Source organism: Mus caroli, chromosome 8 (assembly GCF_900094665.2).
Source record: "Mus caroli chromosome 8, CAROLI_EIJ_v1.1, whole genome shotgun sequence".
NCBI lineage: Eukaryota > Metazoa > Chordata > Mammalia > Rodentia > Muridae > Mus > Mus caroli.
The window spans coordinates 60,288,940-60,299,425 of NC_034577.1; the positions used below are offsets into that span (position 1 = coordinate 60,288,940).

At 40.1% G+C, this 10,486-nt stretch overlaps 1 protein-coding gene and 1 non-coding gene across 6 annotated transcripts in view; one reads left to right on the forward strand and one right to left on the reverse strand.

Annotated features, from left to right (window-relative positions):
* Psd3 (pleckstrin and Sec7 domain containing 3) overlaps positions 1-10,486 on the reverse strand; it is a 508,951-nt gene that overhangs the window by 306,466 nt on the left and 191,999 nt on the right. The window lies entirely within an intron of this gene.
* LOC115031812 lies at positions 696-826 on the forward strand. The gene has a single exon (XR_003837473.1). It is a non-coding gene; the product is annotated as a small nucleolar RNA SNORA17 (small nucleolar RNA).

Consider the following 10,486-nt stretch of genomic DNA (forward strand, 5'->3'; position numbering starts at 1 on the left):
AGCAGGACCTGGGGCTTGGATCACGGAGGAACACTGCTTAGCAGCTTGCTCCCCATGGGTTGCTTTGATTGCTTTTTTAAACAACTAAAGAGGTGGTGGCAGCACCCACCGTGGGCTGCATTAGTCAGGCAAGTCTTCACAGACACGCCTCCAAGCCACTCTGTGCTCTTGCCCAGCTTGGGTCCTGTTAACAAAACCCTAATCATCCCATGCAGGATGTATTAATTGTCCGATGTTCAGTAACAAATTGTTAGCACACCAGCTTCAAGTTAAGTCCTAATGGCCAGTTAACACATTAAAAAGACTGAAGACAATCAAGACAGAACGACTTACATCGCCATTGAAAGGGCTTTGAGACAGTAACTTTACCTACAGCACCAAGCAGCTCCCTCCAACTGTATGGCTTTAGCTGTACAAAGACACAAACTACCACTTGTAATAAATGCTCAGATATAAGAAACAAAATGCTTGTTAAGAGTAAATACTTTCTGAATTTTGTTTTTTGAATTTTGAATTTCTTTGCTTGTTCTTTGAGAATTCTAGTTAATGTATTTTATTAAAGACGTGCACACACACCCAGCCCTCCAACCCTTCCCATAATCGCTTTCTCCATCTTCCCATCCATTTCCCATCCATCTTTGCCATTTCTTCCTTAATTTAAAAAACAAAAACAAACAAACAAAAACAAAAACAACCCAGCCCCTAGAAGCTCTGTAAGTGTGGCTGCTGTGTCACAGGTGTGTCAGTAGGTGGCAGAGAGGAGACAGGCTGTGTCTAAGCTCAGTGTTCTGACCTTTGAACAGCTGAATGACTGTAGCCGAACATTCCCTCAAAGTGAGACAACCACAGATGCAGCGCCAGGAAGGCCCAGATGCTCCCAGGACAGGGAGCAAGCTGGAGAGCAAAAGAGCCCCACTGTGGTGGGAGTGAACCAGAGAGCTGGCCGTGGCCCTCACCAGCTACAGCACTCAGGAGAGTGGGCCCTGCACCTCACCTGGGCAGCACAGGAGAGCTGACCCTGGGCGTGTAATAAGGACGGAAGGTGTGATGAATAGTCATGAACATGTAAGAACTGACCCTGCCACTTGTCTGCTGTGCAGGGGCATAGGCAAGGGAGAGATATACCCAGTCCCACCCGCCTCCACCTACTGCAAACAGGAGAGCAGGCCCTGAGGTCATTAGAGCAGGAGAGCTGCTACCCCTAACCAGCTGCAGCACTTGGGAGAGCAGACCCTGCAACCCTGCACCTTGCTCGGGCATCAGGGTAGAGTTGCCCCTGGTAGCAGGGGCTGCTGCTGAGCAAACCCCCAAGGGCCTGAAAGGGGGAGAGCCAAAAGGCTGTAAAGCCCAGATCAAGGGAATTGAATTGGCCCACCCCAACATCTTCCCCATCGATGAACTGGTGGAGTGTATGAAGGGACCAGTCCTACAGAACCAAAACTACAGGACGTCCATGACACAGGGTCAACAACAGGATATCTGAGAGGAATCCTAGTGAGGTTCCAGCATTAATAGAGTAACAGAAGCCAGAAGCCTCGTACCAGACCAAGGGATCATTGCAATAACATTTGCAAGCAAAGAAGTAAGGGCAAAAGGTATACTGTGGGACACACTGTGACAAACCACACTTCCACAACAAGGTTTTTTCTATGTTGGGGGGGCTGGTTGCAAGACTGGAAGGTGGGTAACATGAGAGGAGGAGTTGACTCTTGCCCTATTCTCAACACCCCTGCTTTTTAATTCCCATTCTGATGTCTACTTTTATTAGTTCAATTGTTTTTGGTTTCACATAAAAGTGAGAATGTACAGTATTTATTTTTTTTATGTACACCTGGCTGATTTCACTTCCTCACAACACTGCAAGTATACACAACTATGATTTGACAATAATTTCCAAAAAAAAAGTGTAATTTTTTTTAAGCAGATGATTCTTTCAAGAATCTTCTTTAAAAGTTTCAGATTCCATTTGTCCAGTCACCACTTCAGGAATGCCATGCTGTTCCCTGAGGCTTGAAGAAATCATCAACTTCACCCTCAGAAACAAGGGAGCCAAGAGTTGAGCTTGAGAAAACAAAGAAAGAGCAAGGCATCCTGGGGCAGAGCTTCTATGCACTGCTCACGCTAAGTGGGGAGCGTGTGGGCAAATGCACCATGACGAACCATCTGGGATGTCAACTACACCCAACTACCAGGAGAGTTGCTGGAGAACTAGCAAGCACTGTGACTGAATGCCTGAGGCTACCTCTTAGGCACGCTGAAGTCTGAGTTATACCTATTTATTCTGGAGCTACTCGTGTTATAAAACCAAAGGTTCTAAAAGTCCTAAGAGACAGCAGTGTAGCTGAGGACATAGATCAAAGTCCATCCCTTTGAAGCCACATCCACCTCCGCATTACAAGCTACAACCACAAATGGTTGGACACGTGTGTGGGTAAGCTAGCATTTCCTACTTATTCTGAGTATCTTAAAGCCGTTCACTGTTTTTATCAATGGTTTTAAATCTGTGCTGTTAGTAATAACAGAGATAAAACTGCTCTGGAATCATCCAATGCAAGGGATGTGACAGCCCTGTAGAAACAACCCTTGCCACCTAAGACAAGTTATCCTCACAGTGAATTGTCAACAGACAGAAGTACATGAGCTAAAGAACAAAATGTAAATGCAAACTGCCAATGCTCTTAGACACAGAATAAATGACTCATAGCTTTTATAAAGTATACAGCCAACTTCACCCTCACCTCAATCCCTGCCATCTTAACTCGGCAGATCTTCTGAGAACAGAGGTTTATTCATTTGACCTGTGCATCGATGGATAGAACACACACACACACACACACACTCAATGTGATAAATTGTACTTCCCAGGTTTAGATTTTTAAAAGTGTGTCATGTTTTACTGAAGATACTGTACTACACAGTTTTATATCAACTTGACATAATGTAAAATCACCTGAGAGGAGGGAACCTCAATCAAGAAAATATGCCTCCATAAGATCAGGCCGTGAGCAAGCCTGTGGGACATTTTGTTAATTGGTGATTGATGGAAGGGCCCAGCCAGGCCATGGGAAGCAAGCCAGTAAACAGTACCCCTTCATGGCCTCTGCATCAGCTCCTCACTCCAGGTTCCTACCTTGTGTGAGTTCCTGTCCCAACTTTCTTCAGTGATGAACAATGATGTGGAAGTGTAAGCCAAACAAACCTCCTCCCTGCCAAGTTGCTTTGGTCTTGGTATTTTTATCACAGCAATAACTAAGACAGATGTGGTTCAACGAACATATTTTTACCAAATCTTCTTGAGATGTATTCTTAAGACTTGCTTGTACGTGCTAGAAATAAGGAACCTGACTTATGTCAGAGAAAAATAAAAGCAGAGCCCCAAATAACTCGATTACAAATGAACTTTGGAAATCCATACAAAATGTAAAACTTTCCTACAAATTGTACTGATAACCATCCATTATAATAAAATATGGCTAAACGAAATTAATAGCTTCGATTAATTTGTGACCAAAGATTCTCAGTATGAATCTGATTTCAAACCCTTAATGTGCTTTACAGAGATATGAACAAAATTAACTTACGACCAGAGCAAATTAATTAGAACTGTGAGGGGTGTAGCACCACTGGGGTATAATTCTACTGTATGGAGAACAATAACCCAGCCAACATAGTCGCAATTCAGAAGGCAAAGCTTTTTCAGAATGACCAAAGTAGACAATACTTTCTTAAAAATCTAAGATATCATTACCTTATGCTTTTCTCAAAAGACCCCCATGATGTCTTAGATATGAGAAATTTTTGAAATTTTTGCTATTTTATAACTATGCATATGTATACATAGACTCTGGCTGAGGCTATGGCTCTGAAGGAGGGGGAAGGGGAGAAAAGAAACTAGAAGGTTAAAATCCTAAAAGTAGAGAGAAAGGGCCTAAGATTCAGAGTACGAAGAAAACCTTGATCTATCAGTAATGTGTTGAATTTTCAGTATGCTCGTGTATTAGCTATATAAAGTGAACTTTAACCTCTAAGAACAAACCTCCATAACAGAGTATTGAGAAAGGGTACCAACTAAACACTGGATCTTTATACATGCAATCAGCCTTATACAGTCCTTCAATCAAATATAGCTAAAATTTCCTCACTAGTAACTGACCAGTATTTGCTCCCTAACCCAGAAGCAAGCAATGTAGGGCATGTATGCATCGACCAATCCACAGCGCATCTGTCCATCCACCCATCCATCCATCCATCCGACCATATCACAAAACCGGTCTGGTCTGGGAAAAAACAGCAAGTAAAACCATTTGTTTTATAGCAATGCTTTTATACCAAAGTTTTATACCAAAGTCAGTGTAGACTAGAAAAATAAAATCATGGTAGGTAATTTTGAGTCTAATAGTTCCCAACTTAAGTGCATCTAAGAATTGATTGGGCCTTCACCCTCCAGTGGGAATCAAGAAATCTATTTCTGGAAAATTCCATAATGACTCTAATAAAGGTGTCTCAAGGATCACACTGTGAGAAGTCACTGCTCTAATACAACGAATTAACCTTCCCACACATCCCAAGTCAAATGAACTGGATCATCGTTGTAAATGACATCAAGTTATATTGGACAGATGACAAAGAAGATGAATAACACAGGTCCTCAAGGAGCCTGCAGACAATGGAGGAGTCAAGTAGGGGACAGCTGTATTGGTCAGCTGCCACAGATCTGGCTGCAGCAGTTAATAATTAACCTTCAAACACTAGAGGCTTGGGGTGACTGCTTATTTATTGCTCCGTTACTGAGGCTGCTGTGAGACAATTGTGGCTTTGCTCCAGGTGCAAGACGGCTACAAATCAGCTCACTACACCTTCCTTCTGGAACCTAGGCTTAAGAGCTCGGCAAGCCTGTCTATAATAGCACAAAAGAGCTGGAGCCAAAGAACACAGTTTATTTCCATCACTTCCTCTCATATTCTTGGATGAGATAGCTGAACTAAAAAAAAGAAAAATTAATTCTGAAGGCCAAACCACTCCACTTCTCTTTGGGAGGAGCAGTAATAGATGACCTGACAGAGAAACCATTATGAAAATTCTTATTCACATACCAAGCAGGATAGAGAGGCATAACACAAAATAGTATCTTGGCACTCAAATACCATATAATTTAACCTTACGAATACTCTGTATCTAGAATTTCCCACTTAATTTCAGACTGTCGTCAACTATAGGTTATGAAAGCCACTGAGAATAAAACTTCTAAGGGCAGGCTCTGTATATTCCTTTTACTACAGAATCCTAACACATGCACACAGATCTAGAAGTCATTCTAGATACTGTCTTCTCTCTCACTCCCACTTCTAACCAATCTTCTAGAATGTCAATTTCATCACTCTACTAGCTCTCTAGCATAGTCTTTTACTCCAGGTACAATCGAGTCCCCAGCAACTGTCACATGATCACTATGCTCCCTCCCATCCATCTCCACTGCTCTGATTCATGACCCCATCATGGCAGACCTGAACTTCTGAGGTCATGGTGAGATCATCTTTTTCCAAAATTTTTCCCATCCTAGAGAATTTCTAAAGTCTCCCTTTTCCATCTTGAAATTTCCAACTGTTTCTAAGTCCAAGATAAAGTCCTCAAAGCATTGTCACAGCGTGTATCCACTTGTGACACTTCATCTAGGACACCTTTCACCTTACTTCTCTCCTTGCTTTCTCAGATGCCCCAGACCCCACCTCTCTTCTTGACTCTCGTACCATTTATAATCCGGAGTGTCCGTCCTCATTGTCTCGGTCACATGGAAAACTTGGGCATGCAGATTTTTATATCATTTTTCTTTTTCTTATTCTTTTAATATTGCTTTTATTTTTTACAGTCTAGTTACAAGCTTTTTATGGATAAGAAAAGATACCAAAACAGAGCCTAGATCACTGAAAGTACCTAATGCTCTGCTTATATTTTGAAATTACTAAGTATATATATATATATATATATATATATATATATATACACATATATAATCTCCAATAACTTACTTTACATATTTATTTCCTTGAAATGCAGTAACTGTTTATTGTAACAACATTAATTTTAATGTTGACATATTTTTCCTTATTATTACATATACATATTACTCTCTTAAATAACTTTGCCACGGGCAACTTATTAACTTTTTGCTATTATTAGTAATGCTATGGTGCTGGAAGTGGAATGAAAAAAAAAATCGAAGAAAACATACATGTAAGGCTCAAGTCTTTATGTTTCCAAACTGACCTCCAGAGTGTCTGGCCAGCGGTGGTCACAGACTATCTTCATACATGTTCTAATCTCAAGTCCAGTCTCAGCTCTTAGCATACTTTAGGCATCTAGCAAACTAAGTAGAAGCAACATGGGAAGAAAAGTGAGAAGGAAGTTGGAGAGAGGGGATTTCTGGGAAAGCAGTACTGTCCGAGGAAAGGCTGGCCACTGGAAACACACAGTGCCACCTCAGGAAAGGAGATGTGGGATAGCTCAGAATAGCACGGACAGAGAGGCTGAGGAAAATGAAGTACATCTGACTGCTTCAATGTGCTGCAGATCTTGCTGAAACTCTAGTCATGATTCAACAGGTCTGTGGTAGAACCTAGGGATCCACGCTATCAAACTTTCTAGCAATACTGCTAAAAAAAAAAGTTTAGCAATACTGACCCTGTTGGTCCATTAAACATATTTCAGATAGTAAAAAGCATATGGTTACACTAAAGAAATAGATATCACCAATAAGCTTTGGGTCACAGTAGTCAACTGAATAAAAGGTTTATAGGCAACAGATAAATACATAAGTAAAACTAGGTAAGGAAAATACTTACATTACCAATCATTTTAATATATTCTGTCATTTTAGTATTCTCTGTTTCAATTAATATCATATAAAATCCTGAGATTATTTTGGCAAGGTTTTCACACCATGCTATATACATATATATGCCCTAAAATGATTGTTAATAATGGAACTGACACTTAGCAAATATAAGCAAATGGATTATGAGTTTTATTCTTCCTACCTCCTGTCTTCTCTGGCATATTCACTTGAAACCATAGCTCAAAGCTGATGGGTGCTGCTTTATCACTATTTCATGGCAACCAAAGGCCCAGTTACGAGTCTTGTCATTAAAATGGCATAGGGGAACCAAGAGTTATTTCCCCACTCAAACTCATGAGGTCTACCGCATTCAAATGTAGTAAGCAATGACTACCAGTTCTTGGAGCACATGTCATCTGAACACACCTCAGACAGAGAGTAAGCACTCTTACTGAAAAGAAGGGTGGTTATTCAAAATGTAGACACTAAGTCAACTCAGGGAAATGCAGCAAAGGGGAAAACAGCCTTGACAAATAGCTAGAGGCTAATTCACTTTCTGTCCCTTCCAGTCACCATTAGTGTTGGAACACTGACAGGAAGAAGCCGGCATCCCTGGAACTCTCTCAGCCATTACATTACGGCCTGGAAAAGGAGATACAGCAAAAACTGGGAAGGCAGAAATAACTTAGGTACGCTGAGCTCAATCCTGCCCTCAGGCGCTTTGCCAGCATCCTCTCCTCCCAAGGTTCTCAGAAGGCTCTCTAGCAGGAAGTCACTGCTTCCAAAGCTTATGAGATCACCAAGGTCATGACCAACTCCTATGTGGAGTGAGGGAGAGAGCATACAGCATCCCAGCAAATCCAAGTGTCCTGTGCTTGAAAGGCGAATCTTTGCCAAGACACTTTCAATGTCCTCAGGCAAAAAAGGCGCTGTCTATTAAAAACCTAACTCTAAAGTTTCTATTAATTTTTGTCTTATATATACTATATGAAGCCAGAATATGGGCCATGACTACCTAAAGTCAACCCCCAGCACCCCAATCACCCCCAGAAAAGGCTAAGCATTAATAATATACACTTGTAATCCCAGTGCAGCTGAGGAGATCTCTGGTCACCCAGTATACCTTAACTGGGCAGTCTTAGATACCAGAAACAGATGCAGTCTCAAAAAACAAAAGGTTGAAGGCACTGGGGAGCACCAGAGTTTGACTTCTGATCTCCACATAGCAGTACACACAGTCAATATCAAGCATATTTAATGATATCTCTTGACCCATATTTAGAAAGATAATTCTTTTAAAATGTATTGCAAATCATTTCACTCTATTTCATGTCCATTTCCCTTCCAAACTTCCAAAGCCAGGAATCCCATGAATTCCAAACAAACCTTTCAGTAAGATTTTAAGAACAACAACAAAATAAAAAAAAGCAAAAAATATTAATCCATTCTATATTCAAGACATTTAAACCTCAATGGGTCCTAGGCCACAAAATAAGAACTCTAATTCTATACAGTCTGCCTCCACTTTGCTATATTTTGTCTGTCTCTTTCTTTGTGTGCAATGTCAGGACCGACCCCAGGGCCTCAGACATGCTAGGCAAACACTCTCCTAGAGCATCACAACAAATCCAATCCCCCAACCCAAGAACAAAGACGGAGACAAAGACACAGAAAACAGGCTAGGCAAATAACCAGAGGCTAATTCTGTATCCGCCATCCAGGAATCATTCCCCAACCCTCCTCCTTCTCCACTTCTTCACATTTTTCCATTATTCTAAACAACTGTATTCATCTGCTCAGTGATGAATCTGACAGCATCAACCTGGTCTTTCTACCTTGTTCTTCCCACGATAGTCCTTCATCTCAAAACAATACTAGAGAAGCTAGACTGCATCACTAACAGTCCGAACTTCTTTTAAAAGATTTCTGAGACAAATTCTTATACACTGTTACCCATGCTGGTCCTTAACCTGCTATGTAACATAGGTGCTAGGATTATGGGTGTGTGTGCCACACCTAACTAACTCAAAAACTCTGTCCTCATAGACAACATTTATGAGTTTGTCTGTCTCTTGGGATACAAATTTAACAACACTACCACTACTCTTGCATTTGACATTTGGGATAATATCTCTCATACCAATAAGTGGTCCCCCATCAAGGTTAAACAGATAATAAGTATAAATCGCCTGATCCTAGTGCACTCTCTCAGATGAATGTTCAACAAAAATGTTGCTCAATTATTATTTGAATTTTAAAATTATCAAGTCAGGATGTGGAGTGTGATCCTAGACAGATAGGTAAGAAGGAGTTTTAATTAAGGAAAAGCATGATTAAAGAGGTGCTTCTAAAGGTTACCAATCAATGTCAGATCTGACTAGAATTCAAGAAATAAGCAGCACAGAGAAGATCAAAGAGAAGCGGCAATGGAGAACGCTACTCAAAGGTGATTTGGAAAGGGGCTTTTTGAATGTTAGAGTAATGAATTAAAGTCAAAGTCATGACACAGTGGGAAGCAGTCCCACAAACCACAAATGAATGAAGTAAATAAGGAAAGTAGAAAATCCCTGAGTACCCCAGCTAGGAGCAGGAATTAATGTATGCTTAGAGACAACACTCACAGCATAATCTGACTAGGAATAGGATATGGGACCAGAATCTCAGCACAGTAGAAGGGTGACTGTCCAGAATACAAGAGGCCCTAGGTTCCATCCATATCAGTGAAGTTAAAGATAAAAAAGATAGAAAGTAATTTTATATTCTGATTAACATCTTAACTCACTCCTATTTAACTAATAAATACAATTTAATATGGCTGTGGAGGGGGTGTTTACAAAAAGTGTAAAACTTTAAAGTATAAAAAAAGTCAAACATTAGACGTTAAAAAGAAATGTAACAAACATTTTACAACTCTAATTAAAGGTATATAAATTCAACGAAACAGAAAATTCAGTTACATTAGAAGGATAAACTCGCTAAACACAAACTAAGAAATGGCTGTAATTAGTCAATTCGAAATTTAAGAATCTACACTCAAACAAAAGGGAAGAAGACTAGAAACTGTACTTGAAACTATCTGAAGACATAAGCAGCAGACAGACTCCCAAGTAACAGTCAGCAGTGGTCACGTCTTCCACTCCACAGCACACATTCCATTTAGCCAGGTCTGAACTCCTCTAATAACTGACTTGCTTTCCTGATAAAGCCATATTAAACTCATGGCAATGACATTCACTTTATAAATAATTTATATTTAAAAAGAACGGAGGTCGACTGTGACTCTTAAAATCGTGTCATGAACATCAGGGACTCCTTTTCCTTTATTTCCAACATTAAATATATTAGGGTCCCTAAGATGGCTCTATGATTCTAAACCTGAGCCCAATCCTGGGGCCCACATGGTTGAAAACCTGACTCCTCCAAGTTGTCATCTGACCTCCAAACAGTCACTGTGTGCATACAAATAAATAAGCAAACAAATAAATAAATAAATACAAACACATAATAGGTAGTTGCTTTTTCTTTTTTTTTTTTTTTTACCAATCAGATTTATGTATAAATAATATCACAATTTACAAGATGCCAATACAATCATTTCAGAGCCAATTGATAATGATAAAAGCTTTATCCCAATATTTCTTTTTTTTGATTTTT